Source organism: Arvicanthis niloticus, chromosome 5, assembly GCF_011762505.2.
Source record: "Arvicanthis niloticus isolate mArvNil1 chromosome 5, mArvNil1.pat.X, whole genome shotgun sequence".
NCBI lineage: Eukaryota > Metazoa > Chordata > Mammalia > Rodentia > Muridae > Arvicanthis > Arvicanthis niloticus.
In genome coordinates, this window is record NC_047662.1 from 39,326,856 (window position 1) to 39,350,320 (window position 23,465).

At 40.0% G+C, this 23,465-nt stretch overlaps 1 protein-coding gene across 1 annotated transcript in view; it reads right to left on the reverse strand.

Moving 5' to 3' along the window:
* Positions 1–23,465, reverse strand: part of LOC117709061 (AGBL carboxypeptidase 4) — a 959,025-nt gene that overhangs the window by 133,284 nt on the left and 802,276 nt on the right. The window lies entirely within an intron of this gene.

The following is a 23,465-nucleotide window of genomic DNA, read 5'->3' on the forward strand; positions in this document are numbered from 1 at the left end:
GTACTGTCGTCATGAACGGAGAGGCCTGGGAAGAATGTGGCTTACCTATGGACACAGAAAAATGCCCCATTCCAGTCTCCCAGGGAGGCCCCAGTCTTCCCGTTGACTTCTTTCTCTTTTCTAAGAGAAATGCTGAAGACAGAGTATTTCATCTTCTGTAAAGGGTCACACAAACTATGTTCTGAGAACTGTGGATTTAAGCTTCATGTTTCAGGAGCCTCTGATCACTGGTATTTCCCCCAGTGACACCTTGTCTGATTGCACCCCACCCTCTTTTTAATCTGGACACTTTCCAAGAATGGCTTCCTGAAATTCAGCTTAAGCAGAAGGGAAGTCAGCAATGGTCTTTTGGAGAGTGTAGACTAAAGGCCAGGTGCAGCAAGTGCTAGGAGCTCTAATATAACATTCAGGCTCATGGTGATCCTATTGAATGAGTATTGCCCAGAGGGAGGAAGAATGATTACATTCAGAGGGGAAACTATTTGCTCTAAACTACACCCCCACTAAGTGGCAGGAACATGGCAGCTCCAACCCTGCTTCTAGAGTCTAAACTATGGCCATCATAGCTCATACTAAGTTATCAGTAAGATAATCTATTTAGTATCAGTGGGGGAACTTTTATTACAGGACATCTGGCCCTTAGTCACACAGGCCGCCTTTCTCATTTGCCTAAAGCCACTGATACTTAGAGCTCAGGAGTCATTGTGTTTGATCTGTTCTCCGCACAACACCCTGTTTAGTGTCCCCTTCCCACCTCCAGCTGCATGAGCTATCTCTGTTCCACCTCTTTCCCTGACAGGATCTCCCTACGTATTGTTCACTCAGCTCTCCTTTGAACAAAGTAAAGCCTTGCAATGGTAGTAGCATCACTTCTTGTTGCCTCAGCTCAAGGTAACTGTTGTGTTTGTTTCTCCAGGCTAAATGTTCTCAATTCCTGTCATTCCACCCCCCACCCCATGGGGGTCTCTTCTCAAATTTCCTTGTCCTCAGGGTGATCTCCTTAGCTATTCAACTTTGATATGCTACAACAAAAATCTCTTGAAGAGTTCTCTACTGGTTGACTCTGACTTCTGGGGGTCTACAAGCAAGTTTGTGTCCCTCTGAGACTTTCTCAGCAACAATACATCCCTGTTTTCCTGCCAGCTCCTAACTCATTCCAGTTGACTTCAAGTAAACAATGCAGCTCTAAGATGTCACTGATCTATGTAGCAAGCATGAGTTCTCACACTGAAATAAAATACAGACTTGCACATGGCAGCAAGGGGGAATGCGGGAGCCAGATGGCCTCCTTCCCCGGATGTGGAATAATCTAGCAGAGAGAAAACTGGCTCAAACTGCCTTTGCCCAAGTCAACCTCCATGGCCTGGAACTCTGCTCATGCAGGAGAGAAGGACATAGTAGCCCGTCTTCTCCCTTAAGCCTCACGATGGACGCAATAAGTGGAAAAAAAAAAAAGCCTATCTACCCCAAAAGTTTGAATTCCTTCTTAAGCTCTATTGCTGAATGGCAACTCTGTGCTTGGGATTCAGTGGAGAAGAATGAGGCGAAAAAGCTGGCAAGAGGCAGACACACCGGGGTATGTGTCCTGGCTCTTGTGTGTGGTTTTGTATAACTGACTGTTTCTGGCTACAAACTTACAAAACTTTAAAAAGAGCAAGAGATGCGTAAAGTCAAATGCAACCAGGTGCTGTACTTGTAGGCTCCCTTTTCTGGTGTAGAATACTCTCAGAATCCCTGGGCTTCAGAACACCGGCTCAAGGTCAGAGTCAGAATTCAAAAGAACCACATTTTAAACTGTACTGTCACATTGCAACTTTGCCTGCCTGTGTGAATCTTCCTCAATAGATGAGAAACATCTTACAGGCTCAGAACTACTATTCATCTTAGGCCCCTCACTGCACGCTGCAGAGGCGCTCTCAGTGAGCACTCTCTGAGCTCGGGAACTGATCGCCAAATCCACAGCATCCTTGCAACCCCCACGCCTATGTTTATGCGGTTCTCTCTGCCAGTGCTGTTAGAACTTCTCCATGGAGTCCCTGTACACTAACCCCTAAGCCTAACCCACTTCTCTCCTTTCTTTGGCAGAATAAATATTTTCTGCTTTGTTCTTCCATTGCACCTTGCAAAACTGATCTATCACGCTGTCTTGTCTTTTTCTGTGTCTATCTATGTGTCTACTTGATGACAGGGATCTACCATTTTATTTCTATGCCTCCAGTGCCCAGAACAAAACCCTGGAAGGACCGTTTAATGTCATCGAGTTTAAATGACTTAACGATTCTATTATTCCCTTTTGCAATGACTCTGCTAAGTGGAACTCATCATTATGGAGAGTAAGCCCTTCCTACTTCTCCAAGGCTTTTCCTCTGCCACGGCTTTGAGGATTCTCATTTTTATAGTTTTGCTCTGCCATTCTTCAGTTAACAACAAAGTCTATCTTTTCTGAGAGTGCTTCTTGTGTCCACCTCTCCCCGACCCCGTAGCTTCTACTATCTGTATCCTCTCTGTGATGATGAATTGTCATCTGCAGATAAACCCTGTTATCCACAATTGACTATGCGTGCACCACCTAGTGGTAGAAGCCGGTAGGTGCAGTCTGTTTATGTTCTAAATAGCGCTTCAGACAGGATTGCAAAATCCATGTTCTAAATGCAAATGAAAACAAAAGCATATGTTCCAGAACGACTGCATAACAGCTTTCAGCAAAGAAATAGAATAGTCAAGTAATTAGTTTAAAATTTTTCTAAAGTAAAAAATAATAAACGAAAGTGAAGAAGTAGAATAATAACCACTTGAAACTGCCAATGGGAAACTGTAGCGTTCGTAAACTCCGAGCACCTGCCTTCTTTTCTACTTGTTATTTGGCTTGCCTCTCACATGCCTCTTCTGTCAGGCCTTTCTCGACCTGACAAGGTTGCGCTGGATCTTACCTGAGGCCCCACAGGAGCAACATTACGTTAAGTTCCCAAGGCCTCTTGACTTCTCTCAAGGGACCTGCCGAGCACCTGACTAATGCAAGATACCCAACAAAGATTTTCTGGCCACTAGTTACCCTCTTAGACAGGATCTCACTCAGTAGGTCACCAGATGAGCTCCTGAGCTCTAGGATATCTCTCTTCCAAAAGGCACATTAGGTACAAACAATTTTTTTGTGGACTGCCTCCGTACTTTCTCTCAAACCCCTTTCTTTGTAAGTCTCAGGAACCCTGGAACTGAGCCACAGAGAATTTGGCCTTCTTCATCTGGCTGGGGTGATCATGAGGCTGTGGTTAAAAATGGACTTTTCGTTTTGGTCACGACTGCACTGCAATTATCTCTTAGAATGAAAAGGGACGTAGTGTTCTTGGAGCTCAGGGCTGGTTTTGTGTGGGGGTTCTGTGTGGCAGAGGAGAATAGTCACTGATTGTGTGTTCAGTGTTGCTTTCTGTTTTCACGCAAGATAGCTATTTGAGGAACAGCCAGTCTGTCACAGCGTAGACGGGAGACGATTTAGACAAGAGCACCAGCAATCCCTGAGCGTTCTGTCACTGCAGAAGCCAGCCATCCTGCCGAGGACCTCGGGGATTTACATCTCCAGAAGGAGCCCAGGAGCAGAGGTGCACATTCAGGTTCAAGCCTCAGGTTCTTTTCTTTCCATCAATCCATCTTCCTTTTTCTTCCTCAACCCTAGTCTCCTTCTCGGCATCTGGACTTATAATATCCCCTCCATGAAAAACAGGTCACCTGGCACTGACCTTCGGAAACTCACAGCTTTTAATGTCTCTTAAGCTAATCTAGCCTTCTCACTGGGCAAACTACTGATCATTTTAAAGTTAAATCTGCTCTGCTCTTTGAATAATTTAATGCTCCTAATCGCACTTTTCACAAAGACTACTTTTTAAGATTGGCTTTCAAGAAAGATGTTTTTTTTTTTTTTTTTTTTTTTTTTTTTTTTTTTTTTTTCCAGCTCAAATTAAGCCAGTAGCAGAGAGACAAATATTGTATGTTTTCTCTCACTTGTGGTTTCTGGGTTTTATATAGGTAAATAAAATTATCTATCTATATATCTATATATTTATGTATCTATCACTTGAAAGTAGAAGTAAATCTGACTAAGGAGACAAAGCAGACCAATGGGTGGAGTATGGAGGTAGGGAGGTGAGGGAAGTAGAGAATATGTTTAACATATACTACATACGAGTGTGAATGCTAAAAGAAAAAAAAATTAAACAGAGGTACCCTGCATGGGTAGATAAGGTGACTACCAGAAGCTATTAAATGAAAATCCCAGTGCCAAAGCTGATCTACTTCCTTATAAGTTGTTGGCCAGAGAGGTTCCAGAAGACCTCCAAACAACACAGGGTATTTATTTCCACTGTTCTTGGTTGCCCACCAGAACTAGATTGTAAGATCCTGCCTGAAGACACCATATATTTTGGTTGATTATGGACAAAGAGAAATCAAGCCACTGTTCTGTTGGCTGGCTTTCATAGTACCAGAATGTATTATGCAGGGTGCTGGGGGTGAACTGCTATTAACAGACTTACCCAGGCATGGACCCTGCACGCCACACTACTGACCTGCCAGGGGCATGATGTGCCCATTGGCACAAATGGCAGGATGACTGTTATGGGAGTGCCCAGATCCAACTGATTGGATTTGAGGCCTCCTCTAAAGGAGGAAGTTTATGTCTATACTGTAAACCTACTCAAAAGCTCCGGTCTAGGCCCTGATGGGAAGCCATTTCTGTTGTTTTTGTAAATATACATACTATCTTGTCAAGCTCCCTTCTAAATATTTGTCCTTATGGTCAGCAGAATTTCTTTATGAAGTAGGCTATAGTTATAGCAGAGAATCACAACTCATCAAAGTGCTGATGAGAATTGACTGTTGACTGTTCAACATTAAGCGTAACATTTATATCATTCCCTCCACTACTCTTGGAGTACTTTAGAGAAGGAAATGGAAAGAACAGAAGTGCTGGAGGAAGAGTACAGTGCTGTGGCCCACCTTTCCCTAAGTATCTATAGGTAGTAGTTAATGGCATCTAGGTGGCAGGCCCCTGAGGATCTCTTTCTAAGGATCTTTAGATAGGTAATTGTTGTGGGGATATGTGAGGTATAGTCACTGGTAAGTCACTGACACTCCTGTAAATAACCCCTTCCCAATAGTCCCATAAGTAAGCTTAATTAAACTAATTGGGTCACTATAAAAATAAATAAAAGAAATAAAAGAAAGACGTGGAAGTAGGTGGGGGACTAGTTGAGAAGAGGAAAGGTAAGAGTGGGAAGGGGTAAGAGAATACTGGGGGTAAATATGATAGAAGTACATGGTGTGCATATGTGACTTAATACATAGTGAGATATGTTATTATATAAAATTAACATGTGCTGATAGAAAAGAAAATTATCAACCTGTACCTGAAATCCTGGATCTGTACTTCACTCCCTGAGTCACAGCTCAGCCTACCTCCCTGGAGACCTGCTGCAACCTGGGACAACCACATGAGATACCCATGTCCCAATCCATGGCCTGCTGGGATTCCGGCAAACCCAGCAGCTATGAGGTCTACCCCATCCCCTCTCTGCACCATCTTCCAGCCTACATCTCTCCTTGCAATCCCAGATTTGTACTCCACTTCCCCTGGGCCAGTCTACCTTCTGGGAGGCCTGTTTCTACCTGGAGCAACCAGCTCAACTTGCTTCCCTGGAGGCCTGGTGTGACCCAAGACAATCAGAGGTATGCTGCCATCAGGGATTACCAGTTCTACCCATAGTCCCAGAGGCCGGCTACTACCAGGGACTAATAGACCAGCCAACACCAGAGACAACCAGATGGCTAAGGGCCAGCACAAGAATACAGTCAACAAAATCCAGGGCAATATGGCACTATCAAAATCTAGCTCTTCTATTACAGCAAGCCCTGGTTATCCTAATAAACCCAAAGAGCAAGACAGTGCCCTTAAATGGCATCTTATGAAGATGATAGAGGCCTTTAAAATAAATAAATATATCCCTTAAAAAATACAAAAAAGGCTGGGCAGTGGTGGTGCATGCCTTTAATCCCAGCACTTGGGAGGCAGAGGCAGGCAGATTTCTGAGTTTGAGGCCAGCCTGGTCTACAGAATGAGTTCCAGGACAACCAAGGCTATACAGAGAAACCCTGTCTCAAAAAACCAAAAAGAAAAGAAAAGAAAAAAAAAAATACAGGAAAATACAATCAACCAGGTAGAGGTTTTTAAAGAGGAAGGGGATAAATATAAAAAACATAGGAAAGTACAATCAAACAGGTGAAAGAAATGATTAAAACTATTCAAGATCTGAAAATGGAAATAGACACAATAGGGAAAACACAAATGTGGAAAACCCTAGAGATAGAAAACCTAGGAAACGGAGCAGGAACTATAGATGCAAGCATGATCAACAGAATACAAAAGATGGAAAAGAGAATCTCAGGCATAGAGGATACCGTACAAGAAATTGATACATTGGTAAGAGAAAATGCCACATCTAAAAGTTTCTAGTGCAAAACATCCAGAAAATTTGCTACACTATGAAAAGGCCAAACCTAAGAATAATAGGAATAGAAGGAGAACATTACCAGATTAAAGGCCAAGAAAGTATCTTCAATAAAATTATAGAAGAAAATTTCCTCAACTTAAAAAAAGAAATGGCTATAAACATACAAGAACCTCACAGAATATCAAATAGATTGGACAAGAAAATAAAATCCTCTTGCCATATAATAATCAAAACACTAAATGTACAGAACAAAGGAATAATATTGAAGGCTGCAAGAGAAAAAGGCCAAGTAACATATTAAGGTAGAATTATAACGGACTTCTCAGTAGAGACTTTAAAAGCCAGAAGGGCCTGGATAGATGTCTTGCACACCCTAAGAGGCCACAGATGTCATCCTAGACTACTATACCTAGAAACACTTTCAATCTTGGGGAAACCAAGATATTCCATTACCAAATCAAACTAAATTTAATTTTCACTAATTTAGCCCTACAGAGGATACTAAAAAAAAAATTCCAACACAAAAAAGGCAACTACATCTAAGAAAACACAAGAAATTGATAATTTTACAGCAAAACCAAAAGAAGAGAATCAAACACACACACACACACACACACACACACACACACACACTATGACTATCAAAATAACAGAAACTAACAATCATTGGTCATTAATATCTCTTACCACCAATGTACTCAATTTACAAATAAAAAGACACAGGCTAACAGAGTGGCTGCATAAACAGGATCCATCATTTTGCAGCATATGCAAAACATACATCAGCAAGAAAGCTAGGCACTCCCTCAGAGTAAAGGGCTGGACAAAGGTTTTCCAAGCAAACAGACCCTAGAGACAAACTGGAGTAGCCATTCTACTATGTAATAAAATCGACTTTCAAACAGAAGTAATCAAAAGAGATGGGAAATATCACTTTACACCCATCAAAGGGAAAAATCTACAAAGATGTCTTTTCACTTCTGAACATTTATGCAACAAATGCAAGGGCACCCACATTTGTAAAAGAAACATTACTAAAGATTAAATCTCACATTGAGTCCCTTACATCAATAGTGGGAGATTTCAACTCTCCTCTCTAAGCAATGGACACGTTATCAAAACAGAACTAAACAAAGAAATAATGAAATTATCAGAGTTTATGAATCAAATGGACCTAACAGATATCTATAGAATATTTAACTCAAACAAAAAAGAATATATTTTCTTCTTAGCACTTCATGGAACCTTCTCAAAAATTGATCATGCATTCAGGCAAAAAGCAAGCCTCAACAGATACAAGAAGATTGAAATAACTCCCAGCATCTTATCAGAGCACCATGGATTAAAACTGGATTTCAACAAAACAGAAACAAGAAAGCTGACAAACTCATGTAAACTGAACAACTATCTACTACTCATTGACCACTGGGTCAAAGAAGAAATAAATAAAGAAAGATTTTCTGGAATTCAGTGAAAATGAAGGCACAACATATCCAAACTTATGGGACACAATGAAAGCAATGCTAAGAGGAAACTTCACAGCACTAAGTACCTTCATAAAGAAATTAGAGAGTTCTCATATTAATGATTTAATGTACACCTGAAAACTCCAGGAAAAAAAAGAAGCAAACACACCCAAGAGAAGTAGATGGCAGGAAATAATCAAGATCAGGGCTGAAATCAATCTATTAGAAACAAAAAGAACAATACAAAGAATCAAAAAAAAAAAAAACCAAAAACAAAAACAAAAAACAAACAAACCAAGAGTTGGTTCTTTGAGAAAACCAACAAGATAGATAAGCCCTTAGCCAAACTAAGTTAAAAGTTAGAGAGTCAGGATCCAAATTAACAAAATCAGAAATGAAAAGGGAAATATAAAAAACAGATACTGAGGAAATTAAAAATATCATTAGGTTTTACTTCAAAAGCCTGTACTCCACAAAATTGGAAAATCTAAAGAAAATGGATTATTTTCTACATAGATATCACTTACCAAAGTTAAATCAAGATCAGGTAACTAAATAGTTCTAAAACACCTAAGGAAATAGAAGCAGTCATTAAACATCTCCCAAACAAACAGACAAACAAAAAGGCCCAGTTCTAGATTATTTTAGCACAGAATTCTACCAGCTTTCAAAGAAGAGCTAATACCAATACTCCTCAAACTATTCCACAAAATAGAAACAGAGGGAACATTGCCTAATTCATTCTATGATGCCACAGTTACCCTGAGACCTAAACCACACAAAGACTCAACAAAGAAAGAGACTTTTAGGCCAGTCACTCTTATGAACACTGATACAAAAATACTCAATAAAATAGTTGCAAACAGAATCCAAGAATACATAAGAAACATCATCCATCATCACCAACTAGGCTTCATCCTAGTGATGCAGGGGGTAAACATACAAAAACCCAGCAATGTAATTCACCACATAACAAATTGAATGAAAAAAAACCCCACATGATCATCTCATTAGATTATGAAAAAGCCTTTGACAAAATCCAACACCCCTTCATGTTAAAAGTCTTAGAGAGATCAGGGATACAAGGTACATACCTAAACACAATAAAGGCAATATAAGGCAAGTAAATAGCCAACATCAAATTAAATGAAGAGAAACCTAAAGCAATTCCAAAGAATGTGAGACAAGCAAGACTGTCCATTCTCTACATCTCTTCAATATAACACTTGAAGTTCTAGCTAGAGTAAAAAGACAACTAAAGGAGAGCAAGGAGATACACATTGAAAAGGAAGAGGTCAAAGTATTGCTATTCCCAGATGGGTCACACAAGTGGCCCCCAAAATTATACCACTGAACTCTTACAGCTGATAAACACCTTCAGCAAAGTGGCTGGATTCAAAATTATCAAGAAAAAAATCAGTAGCCCCCCTTTATATTAATGATAAAACTGGCTGAGAAAGAAATTTAGGAAACAACACCCTTCAAACTAACCACAAATATTATAAAATATTTTGGTGTAACATTAATCAAGCAAGTGAAATATCTATATGACAAGAACTTCAAGTCCCTGAAGAAAGAAATTGAAGAAGATATCTGCAGATGGACAAATCTTTCATATTCATTAATCAGTAGGATTAACAAAGTGAAGTGAAAATGGTCATCTTACAAAGCAATCTGTAGATTCAATACAATTCCCACCAAAAGTCAAACACAATTCTTTATAGACCTTGAAAGAACAATTCTCTACTTCATATGGAAAACAAAAAAACACCCAGGAAAGCTAAAACAATCATGTGCAATCAAAGAACTTCTGGAAGAATCACCATCCCTAATTTCAAGCTGTACTACAGAGCAATAGTAACAAAAATTGCATGGTATTGGTATAGAAACAGACAGGTTGATCAATGGAATCAAATTAAAGACCCAGAAATAGAAATAAACCCACACACTTACAGACACTTGAGTTTTGACAAAGGAGTCTAAACCACACAATGGAAAACAAAAAGCATTTTCAATAAATGGTGTTAGTCTAACTGGATGTCTGCATGTAGAAGGATGCAAATAGATCCTTATTTATCATCCAGCATAAAACTCAAGTCCAAGTGGATCAAAGACCTCAACATAAAACTAGATACACTAAATCTAATAGAAGAGAAAGTGAGGAAATAACCTTGCAATCATTGCTAATGGAGACAACTTCCTGAAAGAACACCAATGATTCAGGCACAAAGATCAAAGGATGCTCCTAGTCCTGCAGTGACTTGAGGTGCTAGGCTTCATTTTCCAATAAAAACAATACTAGGTGTTTATTTCTTGCTAAAGCAATTTTATGTACTAGGGTTTCTACAAGACAGCAATTGCTGCTTAGACACAGCCAAAAATTTAGACATAGACTGTGAAGATCTAAAAGACCCTTGCTTCTCCAGTCCCAGCTAAGGAATTGCCACTTGTATGAATACCCCAGGAGAAAGGGGCTTCCTGTGCCAATGTTCTCTTGTGTACAGTGGTCTGACCTATGAACCTGCTACTAATTCTTGTGAAGGGCATGCCTGCCAACAGGGAGGCACCAGCCCTAAAGTCCCTGAGCAACCTGTCTGTATCTGTCTTGCTGAATATGCTGGAAGGTTCTGTGAGACAGATCACAATAAGTATGCTTCCAGCTCTGACCACAATGGGGCTGTGTGCCAGGATGGAATCAGTGGCCACTCCTGCTTCTGTGTGCCTGGATGTCAAGGCAGGCATTGTGACTTGGAAGTGGATGAACGTGTTTCTGATCCCTGCATGCATGAGGCTGTATGCCTCAATGAGAAAAGAAGATACACGTGTGTCTGTCCTCAAGCGTATTCTGGTGTGAACTGTGAGTTAGAAATTGATGAATGTGGATCCCAGCTGTGTCTACATGGTGTCGTGTGTCAGGATGCTCTTGGGGATTACTTCTGGGATTATTATGTACCTGGATTCCTTGGAGACTACTGTGAACTCAACTTTGATGAATGTGCCAATAAGCAATGTCTCCATGGAGGTCTACGTGTGGATAGAAGAAATTACTACTTTGACTGCACAGGTAGTGGATTCACAGGGACACGCTATGAGACTTTGATCTCTCTTTGTTGTTCAAAGCCTTGTCACAATGATACGTGTGAGGATACTTATTGGCACTGTTTGGCAGTGCTGTCCTGGATACACAGGTACCCTGTGTGAGATGGACATAAATGAATGCAGTAGAAACCCCTGCTGCTTTGGGGGAAATGTACTGAGCTGTCTGTCCTCAGAGGATCAATAGGAACACATTGCTGGCCTGCCTTCCTCCTTCAACTACCTTGGAGCCTCAGGCTATGTTTGTATCTGTCAGTTGGACTCACAGACAGAAGCCTAGTATAGCTGTCCTCTGAAAGGCTCCATTCAGCAGCTAACCAAAACAAATGCAGAGACCCACAGCCAAACATTAGACTGAGCTTGGGAAGTCTTGTAGAAGAGTTGTGGGAAGGACTGAGGAGCCTGGAAAGGGACAGGGACTCCACAAAAAGACCAACAGGGTCATCAAACCTGTACTCTTGAGCGTCCCCAGAGGCTGAACCACCAACCAAAAAGCATACAAGGACTTGGCCTGGATATAGGCCCACCACACATGAACAGTAGATGGGCAGCTTGGTCTTCATGAGGATCCCCCAACAACTTGAGTGGGAGCTTACCTTGTTGCCTGCCTGTGGTTCCTGTTCTCCTAATTGGCCTGCCTTGTATGGCCTTAGTGGTAGAGGATGTGTCTACTCCCGCAGTGACTTGATGTTCCAGGGTAGGTTGGTACTCAGATGGGGACCTCCCTCTTCTCAAAGGTGAACGGAAAGGTGGGGAGAGGGGAAGTATGTGTGTGTGATTGGGAGGATAGAGGGGCTGTGATCTGGATGTAAAGTGAATAAATAAACTAATAGAAAAAAATCCAAATTAATAAGTAAATTAATAAAAATTTAAAGGAAAATGCCATATAAAATCTACTATATAAACCTCCATATATATATGTATATATGTGTGTGTGTCTATATATGTATATATATGTACTTATGTATATAGATCTTTTTCTCTAAATTTTTATTTTTAAACTCATATTTTAGTGTATCTTTCTTCCTTTATCAAAGAGATTTATTTTTATAGTAGATGATAATACAGAGACTCCTCCACATTCAGTGACACAGAGAGTAAGAGACTATGAAATATTTGGCTCTAAATGGAACATCTTAATCATACTGCCTTCCTCAAACCTCAAGATTTGGGAAAGAAGATGGGAAGATTCCAAGAGCCAGAGGTTATAGCAAAACAGTATTTTCCATGCTTGACAAGTCTGTTGCATACATTGACCTTATGCTGGGACTAGATGCACAAGACTTACACAACATAAGCCAACCAAAATCCAACCAAACCTAGTTGGGGAAAGAGCTCATGAATTCCCACCTTCTTCTGAGGAGCTATTGATAGTTAATGGTTGTTGGGGGAGGGACAGTCAGTTTTCTTCAAGGATGTGGGTCTGAAGAGGCTACCTATGATTCAGTAGATGGTCCCACACATATGCATATACAGGCAGCACTAAATGTATTATTCGGTAGTTCTTGAGATGGTGGAGCTGGAGGGCAGGGAATAGGTGATAGACTTGATCCCAGCACATCATGTACATGTATGAATACTAAATAAAATATTTTTAAAAGAAAAACCTGAAAGCCAAAACTTGCTTTGTAATGTCCTTGCTTGCACAATGTCCAATAATTTACCTTTCTTTGAACCTGTCTCTACTACTAACTGGCAAAATCATCATGAACAAGTCAGATAATTTAAAATAGGTTTAATGGCCTACCTACTAGTATTTAGGTTACATCACATGTCTCCAGGTAATGTTACATAATCTAGTTGGGATATCTAATGTCAAGACCTCTTGTTTGAAAAGCCTTCACAGGTAGCTTGTCTTATACACTATGACCCTGTAGGAGTCACTGCTGTTCTTCCAGCCTGGGTCCATCCAGTGCCTCCTCAAGACTCCTCAGCTACTTGACTACTCTTGGCCCCAGATGCTATTGCTGTATGTTGGGGTTATCTGTGTGAGTCCTCTGACTGTGCACTCTTGCTGCAGGTGCAGCCACGGTAGCATTCAGATCTGTTTCTCTTGACACCACTGCTGTACATGGTGTATACCAGGCTCACTGTCATGTTTACTGCCATGTGGGAAAAGTGTATGTGTTCACTAAGATAGAGGAGCAAAATGTTGGTTTTCTTGAAACTCTAAGGAAGTATGAGTACCCTCATGTGTATCTCTCTGTCTTCGTGTGTAGAGATACCTGTATCTTTATTTCTTTAATTTTCCTCTTGAAAAAGATGTTTGGAGAAACAAGTGTCATTCATCTTGATTTCTTAACAATGCTGCCAGAACATTCTTAAATTATGTTGCACTTTTCAAAGACAGAAACTGGGAAAATGGTGGGGATTAACATTTATTGAATTATTCTTAGTTTTCCTTGACTACTTTTCTTAAGCTGTCTTGGCAAAATCCTTTATAGAAAATAGTCAATTAAAAACATGCTATTAAACACTTATTTATGCAATAGGTGCTTTATTTATGTTTATTCATTTTCTAGGCATCACATAGCCATCTATCTATCTATCTATCTATCTATCTATCTATCTATCTATCTATCTATCTATTTTACAAATTAACAGAATGCCTTATGACATGCTCATACACATTTTGTTTTAGATGCTTTGAGCCCCTACTTGCTCCTCTTTCCACCTCTGTGCCACAGCCTCCTCTTTGTCCTGCTATTCTTTGTGTCATCAGTATTTCCACTTCCACTTTGATATCACCTGTAGGGTTGTTTTTTTCCCCACTTCCCCTCTTAAGAATTCTTTTTTTCTACATCATAGGGTTCTTTCTGCCTTCCTGGCTTTTATCCATAGTTACTCTCACCTAGGTAGACATATTTAGTAATTAGAAAACAGGATTTTCATATGAAAGAGAACATACCACATTCATCTTTCTGAACCTGAGTTACCTTGGTTACTACACCATTCTCATTATGCAGGTAATCAACTCCCCTTTAGAGATGGGAAAATCTAAAGCTTAGAAAAATTAATCAAGTTTCCAGATTTAGGCAGTGAACAATAGAGTAAAGATTTAAACAAAGCTTCTGAGTATGACCCCATGTTCTTCAAAATAGTAGCTAAAGGGATGGAGAGATGGTTCAGTGATTAAGAGTTCTTGTTGCTATTGAGAGGGCCCAGATTCAGTTCCAGCACCTATATGGCAGCTTACAAGCATCTGTAACTCCAGTTCTAAGGGATTTAGTCAAGTCTTTTGACCTTCACAGGCACAAGGCTCCAGGCACACAAATGGAACACACACATACATGCATTAAAAAACACACAAAAATAAACCAAACAAATAAAAATACTATTTAAGTTATATATAGTATTATAAAATAATGGGGATGATATAAAAAGGAAACAAAAAAATCTCAGTATCCTAGTAGCTACTCTCATTTTTTAATGCTGTTTTCTAGTTCTTAAATGTCCATGCTTGTACTACATAACCAATAATTATGTATTAAAAATAAAGATGTAATCATGGCACAAATATGATGTCATTACTTTTTGCATTTTGTTAATTTTAGGCCACACTATTTCATAAAAAGTTTTCCAAAACTATTATATAGTCTTTGTAAGCATTATTATAATGAGTTTACAATGTTCCATTTAGTGAGAATCCATACTTTACTTAAATATAGGACATTTAGCCTATTATTATTTTATTATAAATAACATTACAATAAACATATTCCTGAATGCAATTCCTTTCTTCACTTGGATTAGATTATTTCTTTGAAATGAATACCCAGGAGTGGGATTACTGGGTGAGAACTTATGTAGCCTGTCACTGCTAGACGCACATTGCCTCATTGCTTTACAATAGGATAGACCTAATTTATAAGCCCACAAATAGTGTATGAGATAAAGACTTTACTATAAACTTGCCAGTATGTGGGCTTATAACTTTGAAAATATTTTTTATGTGACATAATGAGTACAGTATAGTACATGACTCTTGTTTTCCTTCCTTCCTTTAAAAAAATATACTGTAATAGAACTGAACCTTCTCATTATTTTGCTCATCTGTTCTGTTTCCTGCTAGGAGAGCCTACTTACACACTTATCTATTGGGCATTGGGCTTCAAGGCTTTATCTCTGTTTGGATTCTAAACCCAGAAGTTACCAGTTGCTCCTGTTTTCAGTTTATCATTGTTGATGACAGTGATAATACCCATTTAGACCTGATTTGTCACCAAAAGAAACATTTTCAAAACAATGTTTTCAAGGATATCTCAATGAAACTTGGGGACACATTTAGACATTGTTAAAACAGTCTACCTTGGAATAAGGATGCTCTGATATTTCCTGTCTAATTCTTCTATACGGATTGATGTTTTCATTTCCTACAAAGCTAGTAGAGCTATGCACATGGAGGGTACTGATTTGTCATTGTGTAAGATACATGCCATACCTCCTGCAATTCCCATAGATTCTCCATTTCCAAGGTGTTTCAGAACAGAGTGGTTTCAAAGCCTCATCTCCTTGGCAGAATTTAGCAATATAATTATACATAGTTACAATGTACACTGATATTTTGAAGCATGTATAAATTGGGATACAATATTGTTTTCTAGTTTGATTTCTGTTGCTGTGATAAATACCATGACTGAAGGCAACTTGGAGAAGAGAGGCTTTATTTGGCTTATACTCGCAAGTTGCAATTCTTTCCTGAGGGAATTCAGGGCAGGAATTTAAGCAGGAACTAAAGTATAAACCACGAGGGAAGGCCACTTATTGGCTTGCTCTCTGGTTCATGATCAGTTACATTTCTTATATAAACCAAGCTCATCTGCCTAGGGATGTGCTGCCCATGGTGGGCTGGGTCCCTTATCAACCATCAGTCAAGATAATTTAGATGTAGCCATAAGCCAAGCTGATCTGGGTGATTTTTCAGCTGATACTCCCCTTTTATCCAGGAGGCTTTAGGTTGTGTCATGTTGACAATAAAAACTATCCTGGACTCATATTCATTGCAAAATTTTGCTTCTGTGGTAAGAACACTGAAGATCTACTGTATTACCAAATTTCAGGTACAAGAATAACATCACATTGTACAACAAGTCTCCAGAATGTCTTCTTCTTGTCTTCCAGAGACTACCTCATTGATCACTATGCCCTTTTCCGGCCTCTGTTCCCAGCCCCCAATAACTACCATTTTACTCCCTGCTTTTGAATTCAGATTTTAGATCCCACTTGTAAATGAGATCACGATAGTATGTATCTTTTTTGATTATCTTATTTCAGCATAACATCTTTCAAGTTAATCTGTTCTCACAAATGACAAACATCATTTTTAAATTTATTAATAATTTTATTTGTTTACATTTCAACTGTTATTCCCATTCCCTGTCTCCCCTCCACAACCCCCTACCCCATACCCCTCCTCTTTGTTTCTAAGAGGGTGCTCTCCCATGCACCCATCCACTCCTGGCCTCACCCTCTAGCAACCCCCATCTCTAGGGTACCAAGCCTCCACAGGACTAAGTACCTCTCCTGTCACTGATGCCAGACAAGGCAATCCTCTGCTACACATATAGTGGGAACCATGAACAGGCCCATGTATACTCTTTGGTTGGTGGTTTAGTCCCTGGGAGATCTGAGGTGGTCTGGTTAGTTGATACTGTTGTTCTTCCTATGGGGTTGCAATAGCTTTCAGCTCCTTCAGTCCTTCCCCTAACTTCCACTGGGGTCCCTGGGCTCAGTCCAATGATTGCCTGTGAGTATCTGCATCTGTCTTAGTCAGGTGCTGGTACAGCCTCTCAGAGGACAGCCATACCAGGCTCCTGTCTGCAAGCATATCTTGCCATCAGCAATAGTGTCAGGGTTTGGCATCTGAGGATGAAATATGATGCACAGTGGTGCAGTCTCTGGATGGCCTTTCCTTCAGCCTCTGCTCAATTTTTGTCTCTGCATTTCCTTTAAACAGGGACAATTCTGGGTTAAAATTTTTCAGATGGGTGAGTGGCCCCATCCTTCTGCTGGTGGCCATGTCTATCTACTGGAGGTGGTCTCTTCAGGTTCTATCTCCTCTCTGTTGGGTATTTTGGCTAATGTTATCCCAACTGGGTCCTGGGAGCCTCCTGCATCCCTGTCATCTGGGACTTTCTAGTAACTCCCCAACTTCCTCACCCCCACTGCTAATCATTTCTATTCATTCTCTTGGCCCTCTGGACTTCTCTTCTGTCTCTTCCCATACTTGGTTCTGCCCCTCCTTTCCCCTCCATTTTCTCTCTCCCTCCCAGGTCTCTCTCTCCCTCTACCTCCCATGATTATCTTGTTCCTTTTTCTGAGTAGATTTGAAGCATCCACACTTTTGCCTTCTTTCTTGTTAAGCTTTATATGATCCGTGAGTTGTATTGTGGGTATTCTGAGCTTTTGGGCTAATATCCACTTATCAGTGAGTACATACCATGTATATTCTTTTAGGTCTGGGTTACTTTATTCAGGATGATATTTTCTAGTTCTGTCCATTTGCCTACAAAATTTATGAAATTTAATAGCTGAGTAGTACTCCATTGTGTAAATGTGCCACATTTTCTATATCCATTCTTCTGTTGAAGGACATCTGGGTTGTTTCCAGCTTCAAGCTATTATAAATAAGTCTGCTATGAACATAGTAGAGCATATGTCTTTGTTATATGTTGGAGCATCTTTTGGGTATATGCCCAGGAGTGGTATAGCTGGGTCTTCAGGTAGAGCTATTTCCAATTTTATGAGGAACCACGAGATTGATTTCCAAAGTGGTTGTACCAGCTTGCTATCCTGCCAGCAATGAAAAGTGTTCCTCTTTCTCCACATCCTCACCAGCATCTGCTGTTCCCTGAGTTTTTGATCTTAGCAATTCTGATTGGTGTGAGGTAGAATCTCAGGGTTGTTTTGATTTGCATTTCCCTGATAACTAAGGATGTTGCACATTTCCTTAGGTGCTTTTAGGCCATTTGAGATTGCTCAGTTGAGAATTCTTTGTTTAGCTCTGTACCCCACTTTTAAAATTTGGCTATTTGGTTTTCTGGAGTCTAACTTCTTGAGTTCTTTGTGTATATTGGAGATTAGTCCTTTATCAGACAGGATTGGTAAAGATCTTTTCCTAATCTGTAGGTTGCTAGGCAAACATCATTTTTAAAGGCTGAAGAGCATCCTATTTTGTATATATGACAATTTTTATTATCCATTTATATGTTTATAGAAACTTTGGCTGATTCCATATCTTTAAAAAAAACTCCATATTTTGACTATGGTGTAGAATGCTGCACTTAGCACAGGGGAACAGACAGCTCTTTGACATGTTAATTTAATACCCTTTAGATACAAACCTAGACAGAGGATTGTGGATTTTAAGTGACTTAGAGTCATCTGTTATTTTTTCAGTTAGTCTAACAAGGAGTGTGTCTACTTTGTTTTCCTGGGAAACCCATCCTTTGTTTCATTGATCCCTTGACTTTGTGTTTTAGCATCTATTTCGTTTATCTCTGCTTTAACCTTTATTTCTTTTAGTTAGCAGTTTAGGTTTTGGAGCTGAAGATGCATCTCAGTGGAAGATCCTTTATTTATCATGTGCAAAGCAGTAGGCCTGATCCCTACAGTTACAAAGCCTGGGGGATCGCTTCCTTTCTGAGTTTTAGAGTTCCTTAGGTGGCACTCATAGCCTGCTTATTTAGGTCTTTCTTTTTTTGCCCATGAAGGTTCTCATTAGTTGAAACCCCACTAATAGTGCTTTTGTTTTAGTATGCAGTGTTTTAATTTTCATTTATTTCAAGAAATGCTTTACTTTTCTTCTAAATTTCTTTCTCGACAATTTGGGAGAATATTATTTGATTTTCATATATTCATATAAATTTCAAAGTTCTTCTAATTTTTTCTAATTTTGTTGAACTTTGATCATAAAAGATACTCAATATGCTTTCAACTTTAAAAAAAAATTGGCAAGACTTGATTTGTGCACTGACATTCTATCCTGAAGAATCTTCTGTGTTCTTTTGAACATTTTATTTCATTGCTATTATTTGGAAGGTCCCTCACTGGTTCTGTTTCCACAAGTGGGGCCAAGACAAAAGGAAGAGGGAGGGAAGCATCTGGTGCAGGGTGTCACTTCCACAGCATTCCACTTACACTTAGATGTAAACAGAAAAGCACAGAGATGCCACTGCAGTATAGGATGAGGATGAGGATGAAGATGAGGATGAGGATGAGGAAGGGGCAGGTAGGTAGTAGGGTGTCCTTAAAGCAAATGCCTCCCCACGATGGTTCTGCATCAACCCAGGAGGAGTCAGAATATCCAAAGTGGGTTAGAAATGTTAAGATTCTCAGGAAGGGAAGAGCAGAAAGAATGAGGGCTGCGTTGGAGGTAAGAACTGCTTGGCAACTGGGTTGAGTGGGCTGTCCTCCCTCTTCAGAGATTCTTCAGCCCAGTTGGTCTGGATGGAGGGTAGAAGCCTGCAACCTTTAGAGGTTGTAGGAAGGGAGGGAGCTCCAGGAGGCTCTCAAAGGCTTTTCTTTCTTGATACCTAGGTTCTCTGCCAGGTTACAGCAGGCCTTGAGCTCCTTGTAGCTGGCCTAAGCAGTTTCTTATGAGAGTGTATGAGCACAGTTCATGTGTGTGTGCTTCAATTTTCTTGTTGTTTTGAGATCCTCTCTCAAGGGGTTACATTCAGTACTCTTTGGATGTATTCATGGCTGATTTGAATCCAGTTGCTGATCTTTGACTTTACAGCCCCCAGATGTTTATAGCCTTCTCTAGATTCTTTTCCTGTCATTTTGAAGAAGTTTTCTAACCTTTGAGCATTCTCAAGTCTTTCTTGAATACCAACAAGCTGGGTACTTTCTCTTGTAATACTCTCCAACATTCCTATAATGGTTTCTTTGTTCTGCTTTACTCTTTTTATTTTGTCTATTTCATTTGGCTTTTTAAAAAACTATATTAATTCATTGAGACTCTCATACATGTATACAATACATTTTGATCACATTTATTCCGCACTCCTCCACCTAACTCCTTCCAGATCCATCAACCACCTCCCTAGCTGTGCCCTTCCCACTTCATGTCATCTCCCACCACTGAGTTCCATTACTTCTGCTCAGATACTCATGGGGGGGGGGGGCATCTAACGGAGAGTGGCCCAACTACCAGGGCTCACACCTCAAAGAAAACTGACTCTCCAGTTCCCAGAAGTCATCAACTAGGAGTTTATTTTCTCCCATTTTTCCCATTCCTCCCATGCAAAATTTTTACTGGCTTGATCTACAGCCAACCACAGCTTCTGTGAGTTCATGAGTGCAGCTGTCCAGTGAAATCCAAAAGATACTCTTTTATTCCTGTCCTTCTGACCCCTGGTTTACCAAGTCCCCACTCTTGTCTTCTGCAATAGTCTTTGTTGTGCCTGTGGGACAGTGGTGTGCAATGGCAGTCCTACTTGTGGTTGAGCACTCTGCTGACACTTACTCCCAGGCGGATTTTCCAATAGCCTGTCTCCAAGCTCACCCAGTCTTCTATCTGTTCTGTTTTGCTAGTATGCCTTCTACTACACTTTTCATTTTGTTTAGTGTGCTTTTCAGTGCAAAGATTTGCTTGATTACAGAATAACTTCACTTTCACCGATAAAGTACTAAAGTTCATCTCTGTGTCTTTAAGGTGTTCATCTAGTCTCCTGAACGCAGACTTTTTAAATTCTCATCCTGAGACTTGCACAGATCAGTTGCTACATGGCCAGATTCTGGCATTTTATTTTCTTCCTAGGTATAATTTTAACTCTATAATTTTGAAAACTATATATATATACATATTTTTTCAAAATTTTAATAAATTTTAAAATAAAATTGCAATAAACAAAAGCACCACAATCACAAATCCAAAATAACCAGAGCTGAATTCTGTACAACTCTGTGAGTTTCTATTCAGTTAGAATATGCATTTGGAATGGAAGCTGCCCAACGTCAAGTTAAATTTTATGCTTTCAGTGTGGGATACCCTTTAAATACTTATCTACCACTAAAGGTAAAATCATCCATGATATAGATGAAATAGAACAATTAGTTTTATATCCCTGAAAGCTTTTGGAGGTTGTTGACATATGACATTGACTATTCAGATTCTTTTGAATTTAGTTTGCAGTTTTCCTTCCAGAAATGGTAAGCCGGGTTTCTGCCACTATTTTAGCACTAGGTGGTGAACTAAGCCCAGGTTTGCTGTTAGTTCTGGCTGGTGCATTGTCACTATTTTAGCACTAGAGGGCTCCACAGATCCAAGACTGTGCCCTTACCAGTGCTGCTATGTTGTTAGGAGATAGGGAGTTGCTTAAAAATATCCAAAAAGGCTATTCTGTCCTTGCAAGACTCTACTTGGGGCCCAGGTAGGCCCACAGACTTCATTCCTAAATACCATCCCACAGTCAGGCACTCTGAGGTTCTGCATACACAAGGCTTAATAGGCAATAAAGCACCAGCCCTAGGTTTCTATGTAATGATTTGGTGCCATTCTCCTTTTCTCCAGTTGGACAACTTTCTCCATATTGTACTGCCTGTGGTCAGAGGTAAGATAAGCAGGCAGATCTGGGGCCACCAACATCACAATGCTAGGTTGTACCAGAGCTTAGAACCCAGCCTAACTACCACAGCATAGGGACCACACTCCTGTGGTCTTACTGCTGTTATAGTGGACTTGTGGGCTAAGAACACTGCAGGATAAAATCTGAATAGGTTTCCAGGCTCTACCTGGTAGTGAAGTTGGGCATTGGTGTGAGGGTACAGCCATCGGTAACTTCTCTTAGATTTCAACCAGCTAGCACTGTGCTCAAAGACACACCTCATGCTTACTTCTTTATCCTACTTTGTCAAGTCTATAGTATTTCTCATTGCTGTAATGCACAAAGAGGGTGAAGGCACTCCTTTGTCTGCAGGCACAAAGTCTAGAGATGGTGGAGGTGGGAATCTGCTGAGCACTGGGCTGCAAGTACAAAATTTAGACTTACTTGTCCCTCCCTTATCCAAGTACAAGTCAATCTCTCTACATCGCCTTGCTTAGGACATGGGTAAGGGTAATTAAGGTCACCTTTTCCTTTCCCCATTGTGTTTTTTTCTTATTATTATGCTAAATGCAGGGACTAAGATATCTGTGCTGCCTCCCTTAGTACTTGTAAAGATGGTTTCTTAAATGATGTTTTTGTGGACAGGTGATCACAAGGATAGATTTATTTTGCTGACAACTTGTGCTTATTTTAATTTTAAGGGAACATTCATAAAGCATTTCATAATGGCTTACAGTTCCACCAACAGTGTCAAAGGTTTGTTTAGTTTAGCTTCTAATTGCCACACCCCACCCCCAACAGCCATTTTAACATGGTGAGGTACAAGTGTATCCCTGAGGTTCGTTCTTCACATCTTATGTGCTAGTCCCTTAGTCTGAAACACGCAGCTACACTTCTTTTTTAGTTGGCCTCTTCCTACTCATTTTCCAAATCTCAGATGTTCATGGTTACTACCATCTATAGACTGAAGTACTTATGAAATGCCAAGATTATGAGGTAATACCAGGCTCCCTCCATCTGTCAGCCTTTCCTGAGCCCTGGAATGATTTCCCTGCTATCCCCCACAGCACTTTTGCTAACATCCTATTGTTAACATTGCTAACACCCTGTTGTTGTTTTCCCCTCACTTGACTGAGCTCCTTGAAAGTGGCAATTGTGTCCCACTCACATTGTGGTCTGAGCATCTAACCATGGAGCACAGAATAAATACCCAAGAGATATTTTTAAATAAATTAATAAGTGGACAGAATTGGAAGCTATTCTAGATGTGCACACAGCTGGGGATCTGAGGGTAAGGGGCTTAAATCTTTCCTTTGTTCTAGTTCATTAGATTTGCTGTCTTTCTGTTCAGCACTTGTTAGATAACTAGTGGAATAAACCTGAAAATGGACTGATTACAAATAAACAAAATAGAGGGCATGAATTGTAGTTGATCAGGCCCTTGTTTTTCTCAGATACAGTCCCCCAGAGGGCCCTCCTGTTCTAGGCTGCCTGCTCTACTCTCACTCTGCAGAGGATGAAGCGTGAACTTAACTATAGCAGCAGCTTTTTGGAAGCTGCCACAGAACAAATTGCCTGTTGCCGGTCAGGCATCGAGCTTTGTGATCTGTATCTCTATCACTGGACTCAAACCTTGATGACTTTCCTTCTAAAATTCAGGTTTTTGTTCTAAGCAACGTATGCTTTCCCCCTTTGTATTAGCGTGTATTAACTGTACAAAATAATGAGTTTCATTTGGATAGTACATATTGTGCAGGTTATGTACCTTGATCATCTTTGAATCTGTTTTTACTAACAAATTTGATCCATAGACATGATCCTTTCCATTCAGTTGAGGATGTGAAAAATCTGTG